We start from the raw sequence: 13225 nt of genomic DNA, 5'->3' as shown, positions 1-13225 counted from the left end.
TCTCTTTCTGACTCATTTCACTTAACATAATGTTCTCTAGATCCATCCATGTTGTTGCAAATGATAAGATTTCTTTCTTCTTTATGGCTGCGTAATACTCCATTGTATAAATGTACCACAGCTTCTTAATCCAGTCATCTACCGATGGGCATTTCGGTTGTTTCCATATCTTGGCTATTGTGTAAAGTGCTGCAATAAACATAGGAGTGCATACTGATTTTTGAATTGGAGTTTTGGATTTCTCCGGGTAGATGCCTAGGAGTGGAATTACTGAATCATAGGGTAGTTCCATTTTCAGATTCCTGACATACCTCCATACTGTTTTCCATAGTGGCTGCACTAATCTACAATCCCACCAACAGTGCACTAGCGTTCCCTTTTCTCCACATCCGCGCCAGCATTTGTTGTTTGTTGATTTATTGATGATAGCCATTTTGACTGGAGTGAGGTGGTAACTCATTGTGGTTTTTATTTGCATTTCTCTGATGGTTGGTGAGGTTGAGCATTTCTTCATATGTCTTCTTGCCTTCTGTATGTCCTTTTTAGAAAAATGTCTCCTCAAGTTCTCTGCCCATTTCTTAATTGGGTTGTTTCTTTTTTTGGAGTTGAGTTGAGTAAGTTTTGTATAGATTTGTGATATTAATCCCTTATCAGATATATCATTGGCAAATATCTTTTCCCATTCAGTAGGATCCCTTTTTGTTTTATTAATGGTTTCCTTTGCTGTGAAAAAACTTTTTAGTTTGATGTAATCCCACATGTTTATTTTTTCTCTTACTCCCCTCGTGCCAGGGGATATATCAGTGAAAATCTTACTCCAGGTAATGTCCATGAAAGTTCTTCCTATATTTTCTTCTAGATATTTTATGGTTTCAGATCTTACATTTAAGTCTTTAAGCCATTTTGAATTTATTTTTGTATATGGTGTAAGGAGGTGGTCCAGCTTCATTTTCTTGCATGTGTCTGTCCAGGTTTCCCAACAGCACTTATTGAACAGACTGTCTTTACCCTATCATACATTCTTGCTTCCATTGTTGTAGATTAGATGGGCATATAGGCATGGATTTACTTCTGGACTCCCTATTCTGTTCCATTGGTCTATGTGTCTATTTTTATGCCAGTACCATGTTGTTTTGATTACTGTAGCCTTGTCGTATAGTTTGAAATCAGGTATCGTTATACCTCCCACTTTGTTCTTATTTCTCAAGATGGCTGAGGCTATCCGGGGTCTTTTATTGTCCCATATAAATTTTAGGATTATATGTTCTATTTCTGTGAAAAACGTCGTTGGTAGTTTGATAGGAATTGCGTTGAATATGTATATTGCCTTAGGCAGTATGGACATTTTAACTATATTAATTCTTCCTATCCATGAACATGGAATGTGTTTCCATCTATTTATGTCTTCTTTCATTTCTTTCTTCAGTGTCGTATAATTTTCTGAGTACAGATCTTTTACATCTTTGGTTAGATTTATTCCCAGATATTTTCTAGTCTTTGGAGCAATTGTAAATGGAATTGTTTTTTTAATTTCTCCTTCTGATATTTTATCATCGGTGTATACAAATGCAACTGATTTCCGAATATTAATTTTATATCCTGCTACTTTACTAAATTCATCTATCAGTTCTAATAGTTTCTTGGTGGAGTCTTTAGGGTTCTCTCTATATAGTATCATATCATTTGCATAGAGTGATAATTTTACTTCCTCCTTACCAATTTGGATGCCTTTTATTTCTTTCTCTTGTCTGATTGCTGTGGTTAGAACTTCCAGCACAATGTTGAATAGAAGTGGAAAAAGTGGGCAACCTTGTCTTGTTCCTGATCTTAGGGGGAATGGTTTTAGCTTTTCCCCATTGAGTATGATGTTAGATGTGGGTTTGTCGTATATGGCCTTTATTATGTTAAGATATGATCCCTCTATTCCCACTTTCTTAAGGGTTTTTATCATAAAAGGTTGCTGTATTTTATCAAATGCTTTTTCTGCATCTATTGATATGATCGTGTGATTTTTATTTTTCATTTTGTTAATGTGGTGTATCACATTAATTGATTTGCAGATGTTGAACCACCCCTGCATACCAGGGATGAATCCCACTTGATCATGGTGTATGATCTTTTTAATGTACTGCTGAATTCTGTTCGCTAATATTTGTTGAGAATTTTTGCATCTATGTTCATTAGAGATATTGGCCTGTAGTTTTCTTTTTTTGTGGTGTCTTTGTCTGCTTTGGGAATCAGGGTGATAGTGGCTTCGTAAAAAGTGTTTGGGAGTCTTCCTTCCTTCTGGATTTTTTGGAAGAGCTTGAGGAGAATAGGTGATAATTCTTTTTTGAATGTTTTGAAAAATTCACCTATAAAGCCATCTGGTCCAGAGCTTTTGTTTGTTGGGAGATTATTGATTACTGATTCAATTTCCCTGGTGGTAATCAGACTGTTCAGGCTTTCTGTTTCTTCTTGAGTTAGCCTTGGAAGGTTGTACGCCTCTAGAAAATTGTCCATTTCTTCCAGATTATCAAATTTGTTGGCATATAGTTGCTCATAGTAATTTCTTAAAATTTTTTTGTATTTCTGTGGTGTCTGTTGTCACTTGTCCTCTTTCATTTCTGATTTTATTAATTTGAGTCCTCTCTCTCCTTTTTTTAATGAGTCTGGCTAAAGGTTTGTCAATTTTGTTTATCTTCTCTAAGAACCAACTCTTGGATTCATTGATCTTTTATATTGTTTTTCTGGTTTCTATTTCATTTATTTCTGCTCTGATCCTTATTATCTCCTTCCTTGTGCTCCCTTTGGGCTTATTTTGCTGTTCTTTTTCCAGATCCCTTAAGTGTGAAGATAAACTGTCAATTAGTGATGTTTCTTGTTTCTTTAGGTAGGCCTGCAGTGCTATGAACTTCCCTCTTAGGACTCCTTTCGCAGCATCCCATAGATTTTGGGTCGTCATGTTCTCATTCTCATTTGTCTCGAGTTATCTTTTGATTTCTTCTTTGATCTGCTGCTTGACCCATTCATTATTTAGTAACATGTTATTCAGCCTCCATGAATTGGTGTGTCTTCCTGGTTTTTTTTTTCCTGTAGTTCATTTCTAATTTCATAGCACTGTGGTCAGAGAAGACAATTGGTATGATTTCAATTTTCTTAAATTTATCAAGGCTTGTTTTGTGTCCTAACCTATGATCGATCTTGGAAAATGTTCCATGTGCACTTGAGAAGAACGTGTATTCTGCAGCATTGGGGTGAAATGCTCTGAAAACATCAATTAAATCCAACTGCTCCAAAGTATCATTTAAGGCTGTTGTTTCCATATTGATTTTCTTTCTGGAGGACCTGTCCCTTGTTGACAGAGGTGTGTTGAAGTCCCCTACTATGATAGTGTTGCTGTTGATCTCTGTCTTTATGTCCATCAGTACCTGTTTTATATATTTAGGTGCTCCTATGTTAGGTGCATAGATGTTTACTAGGGTTATGTCCTCTTGTCGGATTGATCCCTTTATTATTATATAGTGCCCATCTTTGTCTTTTAATATGTTCTTCATTTTAAAGTCTATTTTGTCAGATATAAGTATTGCAACTCCAGCTTTTTTTTCGCTTTCATTTGCATGAAATATCTTACTCCAACCCTTCACTTTCAGCCTGTGTGTGTCTTTTGATCTGAAATGAGTCTCTTGTATACAGCATATACAAGGGTCTTGCTTCCTTATCCACTCAGCCACCCTATGTCTCTTGATTGGAGCATTTAATCCGTTTACATTTAAAGTGATTATTGATAGGTACATAGTTATTGCCATTTTTAAATTTGTAGTAAATTGTTTTCATCTTTCTTCTATTTACAGAAGTTTTTTTAGTATTTCTTGCAATGCTGGCTTGGTTGTAATAAATTCTTTCAGTTCTTTTCTGGGAAGCTCTTTATCTCTCCATCAACTTTAAATGATAGCCTTGCTGGGTAAAGCAATCTAGGTTGTAGGCCTTTGTGTTCCATCACTTTGAGTATCTCCTGCCACTCCTTCCTGGCCTTCAATGTTTCTATCGAAAAGTCATTTGATAGTCTTATGGGAGTTCCCTTGTATGTAACCTTCTGCCTTTCTCTTGCTGCTTTTAAGATTCTCTCTTTGTCTTTAAGCTTTGCCATTTTAACTATAATGTGTCTTGGTGTGGGCCTGTTTGGGTTTATCCTGGTTGGAACTCTCTGCACTTCCTGGGCTTGTATGTTGGTTTCCTTCATCAGGTTAGGGAAGTTTTCGGACATTATTACCTCAAATATGTTCTCAATCCCTTGCTTCCTCTCTTCGCCTTCTGGTATTCCTATGATGCGCATGTTGTTGCGCTTGATGTTATCCCAGAGGTCTCTTAACCCATCTTCATTGTTTTTTATTCTTTTTTCTTTCTGTTGTTCAGTTTGAGTGATCTCTGCTAACTTGTCTTCTAAGTCTCTGATTCAATCCTCTGCTTCATCTAACCTGCTGGTAATTCCTTCAAGTGAGTTCTTAATTTCGGTAATTGTGTTCTTTAGTTCTAGCTGGTTGTTTGTTAAGATTTCTACATCCTTTTTTAGTTCTAACTGGTTGTTCTTTATGATTTCTATATCCTTCTTTATGTCTTCTCTAAGCTCCTTAAACATTCTTATCACCAGTGTTCTGAACTCTGTCTCTGACAGGTTGGTTTCCTCTGCTTCATTTGGTTCCAGTTGTGGAGGTTTCTTCTGTTCTTTTATTTGGGAAATGTTTCTTTGTCTCCCCATTCTGACTGACTCTCTGTGTTTGCTTTGATGTATTAGGAAGATCCCCTAGAGCTCTTAGTTCTTGCTGGGTTTTCTTATGTAGTATGTGTCCTTTATATTTGACTTGGACTACTTCATTCTTTTCCTCTGCATGTGCTCCACAGGTGGTTCGTGTGTTTAGTATATTGTCCTGTTCAAGAAGAACTTTAATTGCTTTTTGCTTGTGAGTAGGTGGGTTTAACTCCTAGGCCGTCTAGTTGTGAAACTTGGCTCTGCCCACCACAGGGTGTTCTGCTGGGTGAGGGTTGGCCACTTAAATGAGGTTTGGTCTCTGTGGGCTCTTGTGCCTTCAGAGAATTCCCTCTGGGTGTGTGACTTGTAGGTCAAACCCAGTAGTACTCTGGTTTGGTCCAGAGTTGGCTTCTGGATATGTTGAATCTTGTGCCTCTTACGCTGGGCCCTGTTAGGGCAGTTTCAGCACAAATCAAGTTACCAAGTACAACAACAACAAAGAAAACAAATCAAGTACATTCACATGTAAAATACAACCGACAATCCCCACTCAACATAGGCAAAGATATCAAAGAAACAAAGACAGAACAAAGCAAATCACAACAAGCAGAAAAAAAAAAAACACCAAGCAAAGCAAAACAGAAAGCAGCACCAGTCTTGGCTTAAGCCCACCAAGTAATCTCCAGGTTGTCCTCCGCTGTGCCAAAGAGTTCCCTGCCTATTGCGCAGGCAGCGCTGGTCACCTGGTGCCCAGAGTGAATTTGGGAGTGTAGATTTAAATGCGAGGGTCTGAGGGGTCTGGATGACAGTTTTCAGAGAGACCGTGCAGTTTCTGTCCTTTCTTGCACAAATGCACGCTGAGAGTAGCTCCACCAGCCCTGTGCCCAGTACTCCTGAGTCTTAGGGCCCTCCTTCCGTGGGTGTGTGGGAGGGGGCGGGCGGGAGATCTCTAAGCTGCTGAAAGCCGGGAGCTGTGTCTGCCGCTTACTGCTGAACTCAGGGAGTGCTTCCGCGGTTGCCCTTGCCCCGCCCCAGGGCAGCCAGAGAGGGTGGGGGCTGGGGATGGAGGGGTCTTCTCTCTCCCAGGCCAGCCACGTCACACCCCTCCCGCAGGCCCGAAAAGATGGTGGCTGGGGGTGTGGGAGTCTCCTCTCTTCTCGTCCAGCGAAAATCCCCTCCTCCGAGCCTCTTCCAAAGGTCAGAGCTGGCTTCCAATCTTCCCAGCGCCTGAGCACAGACGCCCCTCTGTAATCTGACACTACTCCTCAGTTCAGGGGTCAGGTTAAGTCTCTGGAAGGGCAGGGGGAGGATTCGAAAAGTGGGGTGAGGGGCCCAGGTGTGGCGTCTGAGTTCTTTGTCTGCCCTAGGGCCCACGAGCTTCCCGCCCCGGCGGGAGCGATCAGCTGTGGGACGCAGGGAAAGAGCCCACCTCCTGGACCCTGCGCTCTCCGCTGCACCCTGGGCTCCCATGGGACTCTAGAGCCCCAGGTGCTGCCTGCCACTGCTGCTGTGGGCACGCTGCAGGGCCGCAGCTCTACCGTGGGGGGTGGGGAGAGCGTGGGGCGTTTCCTCTTGCCCTCCTCGCTCCTCCCCTGCTAGCCCAACTAGCGCACCCCAAAGCAAACCTTCCACGAGTCACCACTCCTTCCTGGGAGCCGTGCAGCGCAGCGGTTGCTGTCTGGCCTGGGCTCCGCCGTGGGGGCGGGGGAGCGCGCTTCCATTTATTTCGCTGTCCTGCCTCCTCCCCTGCTTGCAATCAGCGCGCACCTTCAGGTAATTCCTCCACGAGTCTCCCCGCTGTTCTGCGTGATGAGCAAAGGACTCTTCGGTGTTCTATATCTCCCTGTGTCTTTAGAGCTGCGGTTTAGAGCTGCGGTTTACCGCCGCTGCCGCAGCCGCCGCCGACCTGATTCCACCACGAGACCGCGCGTTTCCACTCCGCTCCCTTCCTTCTTCCCCTGCTCGCCCAATTTGCGCACCTTCAAGTAATCTTTCCACGAGTCTCTTAGGAGTCTCTTAGCTGTTCTGAAGTACAGCAGTCCGTCTGATTTCACATCCCTTACAAACTGGGGTCTCTGTTCTCTCCTTGTGTCTCCTCCTGCCAGGCAAGATTGGAGCCAGTTGACTCCAAATTCTCCTGCCTCCTGGTTTCTTTTCTTGCTTCCTCTCAGCATCCCAGCTCTTAGCCAACTGTTTTCCTACCCATTCCCTTTCCACTTTCAACACCTCGCCCACTACCGACCCTCTCCACAGGCTCCCAGGTGGTGCTATCCCTCAGAGCCTTTAAAAAGGCTACATACACACTTCAAATTTTTGTCGTGGTCATGCACATTTTGAGGATGCACATAGTACAACTGTACTTCCTGATAAGTTAGTAAGAGCTCTATTTTTTGTTTGTTTTCAGAACAGTGTGCATAGTTTTCTGGCTTTGCTAGATTCTTAATCACCTTGAAGACTTTTGTCCCCCAAATATGACCTTTTTTCCATATTTCAGAGCACTCAGTGCTAAATCTGAAGGGAGTAGTGAATCAGTAAAGTTAGCATGAGTAGCAGAGTGGTACAAATGGGTACAAAAGTTAAGGTGACATTATTTGGTGCTATAACACTTTTCTAGGTATATGAGATGCATATGCACGAAACATTGAAATGTCCTCATAGAACCTACATTGTAGTTGAGGAAAATAATCAATTAGTAATGTTCTTGGGTTACATACTATGTTAGAACGTAGTGGATTCTATGGAAAAGGGAAGAGAGCAGGACATGGGTAAAGAAAAACATGGGGGTAAGGCACGTTACAACATTAATAGACTTCATATTTGGACTGATGTGGATTATACTATTATAGCACGTATTTTAAAGCGGTGAGAGAAGACAGTTTATTTTTTCCTTTCTAATGCATATGCATAGGATTTTTTCTTGCCATATAATTGAAGGACAGAGGAGATAGGAATTATTTTGCTTTTGTGCCTGCTCTTAGGGGAAAGACTTAGTAACATTATATTGAATTCATTGTACAAGTTTTTGGTAGATTTTTTAGATGTTGAGGAAAATCCAATCAACTTTTTTGAAAAGCCAAAAGTTAAGTAATTCAATATTGTTAAGATACTATTGTTTAATCCACAGTCTACATTCAAATGTCATCATTCATCCTAATGTCCCTTGGTATTTTTCCTGGTCCACAACCAAATCCAGACACTCCTTTAATGAAACAGTTTATCAGTCTCATTGAATTTTTTGGACTTGACAGTTTAATAAATACAGATCATTTATTTTGTAAAATTTCCCTCAGTTTTTCTGATGTTTTCTATTGATTGCATTTCACTTTTGCATTGCTTTATGTTGAAATCACAAAAGTGATAGTTTGTCTTTTTCCAAGTTACTTTTATCAGGAGGTACATGATGTTCATATTTATCAATATAGACATTAATTTTAGTCAATTCTGTACGTTTGTATTCTTGACTTTAAAAATTCTCTTTCCCTTTATTTTTAATAAACAATTATTCAGAATATATTTTGAAACTATGTAAATATACCGATCCACATCAATATTTCACCCCCTAGTTTATCACCACTGATGACTTTCAGATTCCATCAGTCTTCCACATTTATTAGTTGGCATTCTGCTTTGAAAGTAAGCTTTTCCGATGAATTGTCTGTTGATTCATTTTTTATTAATTTATGTCAGTATGGCCCAACAGATCCTTAAATATTTAAGTGGGTTGCAATCCAGCACTGTCATTTATATTGATGCTCAGATTTTCCCAGATTGAGTCCACGAGAGTTCCTTCAGCTGGTTCTTTGTCCTCTTTTCATGTTACCATCACATTTTGGGCACTTCTGTCTAGTACAAAAGCTGTTACAGTTTCATCTTGTAACTTTCCTTGCCCTGCCAGGAATCAGTGTTTTCTCCAAGGAGTTTTTCTTCTTTTTGGCAGTGAAAGGTATTGAGAAATCAAGAACTGGCTTTTGGATGTTCATAAGGACACAGGTGAAACAGTGCGTCTAGGCCATCTTTGACAACACAATTTATATTCGGGATATACATAAATGCTAACTGCACAATTTGATGACCAACAAGTGCATTTTCCGTGAAACAACTTCCCAATCAACGTATAGAACAATTTGATGTTGCCAGAGAATGCCCACTTGCCTGAGTCAGTAAATCTCAGTCAATCGCTACTCTGATTTTTTTCAATGTAGTTTGCCTTTTCTTTCATTTGTATTAAAATTTTGCCTGTCTTTAGTTTTATGGAATGAAACTATTTAGGGCCCGCCCGGTGGCTCAGGCGGTTGGAGCTCCGTGCTTCTAACTCCGAAGGCTGCCGGTTCAATTCCCACATGGCCCAGTCGGCTCTCAACCTCAAGGTTGCCGGTTCAACTCCTCGAGTCCTGCAAGGGATGGTGGGCTCCGCCCCCTGCAACTAGCAATGGCAACTGGACCTGAAGCTGAGCTGCGGCCTTCACAACTAACACTAAAAGGACAACTTGAAGCTGAACGGCACCCTCCACAACTAAGATTGAAATGACAACAACTTGACTGAGAAAAAAAGTCCTGGAAGTACACACTGTTCCCCAATAAAGTCCTGTTCTTCCCCAATAAAAATCTTTAAAATAAAAGTGTCCCTTTGGGGAAAAAAAATGTACAATAGCATTATGTCTGAAAAACAATTCACATATCTTAATTTAAAAATAGTTTATGGCCAAAAAATGCTAACCATCAAAAAAAAACTATTTAATTGGAAATATTTATCATTTTTATTAAGATTTTTGTTTCCTGGATTTTTAAATTATCCAAGCATAACAAAATTATGCTCCTAGCATTTTTAAAAATTAGTTTTAATTTTACATTTATTCTTAGAGCATCTGAGTCTGTCAGCATACAAGGTATTATATATGAATCCACTGTTACTGATATAAAATGAGCTGTTTTTGCAAATGACAATTAATTTATTAAACATACTTATTTGTCACCTACTCTTTGTAACTGTTCTGTGCAGCAGTGAAAGATATTCATAAACACTTCCCCTTGACAAGAATAAATCTAGAGTATAAACAGTATTTTTAAAGAGAGTATTTAAAATGGTAAACCCGACTATTAAAAAAAAAAAAAGCCTGGGAATGGAGCGGGAACTTTCATGTGGTTCCACTTATGTATCAATTTGCCCAGAGACAGCATCAATGGGAACATGAGTTTGAGTAATGATGTTAAGAGACTGGGCAAACAACCCACTGGAAAGTGGGAATGGTCAGCGCAGATTCTCTCCTCTGTTTGATTTTGTAATGGTCTTGTAATTCCTCTTAGAACAAAGGTTAGAATTCATTTTTTAAAATTTTTTAAAATTAAAGTTTATTGGGCTGACAATTTTTACTAAAGTTACATAGGTTTCAGGTACCAATACCATTCACCAGCATGTAAAGGGTCCAGCAGAGGACAATGGAAAAATCTAACGTACTTGCGGGTTTTGGCCTTGAGCTCCATCCACTGATCCTTGGGGTGCCAAGAGATCTCCCCGCCCCCAGACACTCTATGAAGATAGAAAACTAGTTTGCACACTGAAGCATCCAGAAAATATTTCATCCCCAAAGCTGCCATTGCCTGAGGAATTCCTTTAGAAGAACCAGTTGGCTAACATCAGTTTCTTGATAATCACGTCCTTGTGCCTTAACATCCCTGCAGTGCAGTAAATGAAAGCATAACCACAGAACATAACCACAGACATTGCCCAGGATCTCAGCTCCCATCTCAGAGACAAAGATGATTCCCATTATGAGGTCCCTGGATGGCATTCAGTCATGTGGACAGTAAGCACATTCAGAAACAGTAAATTCTAGAGAGAAATGCCAGTGGCGTATTTTTTTTATTAAAATTTATTGGGGTGACAATGGTTAGTAAAATTACATACGTTTCAAGCATACAATTCTGTGATACATCATTTATATATCACATTGTGTGTTCACCACCCAGAGTCAGTTCTCCTTCCATCACCATATATTTGATCCCCTTTACCCTCATCTACCACCCCCTTCCCCCCTTACCCTCTGGTAACCACTTGTGGGGACAGAACCCCAGAGAGCAGTTTCCAGGCTCTCAGCCTCACATAGAAAGGTGCTGGCTCAGGTAGTAAATGGCCATCAACTGTGATTGGATGGCCATCAGCTGTGGCGAGTTGGCCATCAGCTGTAACCAGTGAGCCATTGGCCACTAATGTAACTGCTGTGGCTACACTAGCAGCAAAAATGGGGGCTAGCGAGAAGATGGTGGCTGAGCGGATTGCAGCTAGAGTCGGTCGGTTGGCAGAAAAGCGGACAGCAGTTCGCACGTTGGGTGACTCCAGCCTCCAGTGAGACTATAGTGGTATGACTCCCCTACCTATGGCTTCGTGGGTGTTCCTTTTTGGCCTAGCCACATCCTACATTCTTATGTGAGGAGCGGGAGCTGAGACCCCGCAGGCCACCCCGCACGACGCCACTAAATTATTGTCTGTGTCTATGAGTTTTTGTTTCTCATTTGTTTGTCTTGTTCTTTTGTTGTTTTTGGTTTATATACCACATATTAGTGAAATCATATGGTTCTCTGCTTTTTCTGTCTGACTTATTTCGCTTAGCATTATACTCTCAAGAGTCATCTATCTTGTCACAAATGTTCCTATATCATCTTTTCTTATTGCCGAATAGTATTCCATTGTGTATATATGCCACAAATTCTTTATCCATTCATCTATTGAAGGACATTTTGGTTGTTTCCATGTCTTGGCCACAGTAAATAAAGCTGCAATGAACATTGGAGCACACGTGTCTTTATGGATAAATGTTTTCAGAATTTTGGGGTGGATACCCAGGAGAGGGATTGCTAGGCCATATGGTAATTCTATTTGTAATTTTTTGAGGAACCTCCACACTGTTTTCCATAGCGGCTGCACCAGTCTGCATTCCCACCAACAGTGTATGAGGTTTCCTTTTTCTCCACAGCCTCTCCAACACTTGTTACTATTTGTCTTGTTGATGATAGCCATTCTGACTGGGGTGAGGTGATATCTCATTGTGGTTTTTATTTGCATTTCTCTGATGATTTGTGATGTTGAGCATTTTTTCATATGTCTATTTGCCATTTGCATGTCTTCTTTGGAGAAATTTTGGTTTCTTCAGGTCCTCAGCCCATTTTTCAATTGTTGTTGTTGAGTTGCATGAGTTCCTTTTATATTTTGGATATTAGCCCCTTATCAGAGGCACTGTTTGCAAAAATCTTCTCCCATTCAGTTGGTTGCCTCTTTATTTTGTCAATAGTTTCCTTTGCTGTGCAGAAGCTTTTAAGTTTGATATAGTCCTGTTGAGTCCTGCGCAACAAGAGCAATGAGGGTGCGAGAAGAGGCGGTCTGGGTTAAGTTTTTAAGAAAGAAACAAACAGAGATTTAATGCAGTTAAATATCTCTGAAGGCCAGGGGTCTCTCAGTCTCAGAGGACTGGAGCCCAGAATAAGGCTGACTGAAGGTTTTTATTGATAGGTTTACAAATACAAGAAAGTAACGTTGTTTCTTACAAGGTCTGTGAGACTCATACATCATATAGCAGAAAAATGTTTATTCCAATCACCCTTTGTCTGTAAACAGCTGAAGCACAAGGTCCCATGATGTCTTACCTAAGGTATGTACCTTCTCAGGGTCAAGACTTTCATATTGTAACAGTTCCGTTGAGATAAGTGGAGAGAACTGATCTTTGTTGTCCTCATGACTTCTCTCACAAATTGGTACAAGGGAAAAGCCAGAGACCACAACAGACTTTCCCAGGCAGAGGAAAGGGGAGGCAAGGCCCCTTCCCATATTTGTCTAAGGCAGCTCATTGGGGATCTCCACTCAGTTCCGCCTGGCTTAGGTTGTATCTCCCCTGAGATATCTTACCCATCTTTGGCTGCAAACCATTTTTGGGGGACCAGAGAGACATAAGGTGTAAACACAAGGATGGAATAGAGTCCCAGAAAGGCACAGTCTTACAGACTCTTCTTTCCTTAAGGAAAAACAGGGGAGGACAGTTGGCTAGGCTGTTGTGTGACTACATAGTCCCATTCATTTATTTTAGCTTTTACTTCCATTGCCTTTGGAGTCAAATTCATAAAATGTTCTTTGAACCCAAGGTTCATAAATTTAGTACCTATGTTTTCTTCTATGCAGTTTATTGTTTCAGGTCTTATGCTTAAGTCTTTGATCCATTTTGAATTAATTTTGGTACATGGTGACAGATAGCAGTCCAGTTTCATTCTTCTGCATGTTGCTTTCCAATTCTCCCAGCACCATTTATTGAAGAGGTTGTCTTTTCTCCATTGCATGTTTTTTGCTTCTTTGTCAAAAATTATCTGTCCGTATTGATGGGGGCTTATTTCTGGGTTCTCAATTCTATTCCATTGGTCTACATGTCCGTTTTTCTGCCAATACCATGCTGTTTTCATTATTGTAGCCCTGTAGTACAAGCTAAAGTCAGGGAGTGTGATACTTCCAGCATT

This window comes from Rhinolophus hipposideros, assembly GCF_964194185.1.
Source record: "Rhinolophus hipposideros genome assembly, chromosome: 21".
Taxonomy (NCBI): Eukaryota; Metazoa; Chordata; class Mammalia; order Chiroptera; family Rhinolophidae; genus Rhinolophus; species Rhinolophus hipposideros.
The sequence above is the reverse complement of the archived record's forward strand: the minus strand, read 5'-3'. Positions refer to the sequence as shown.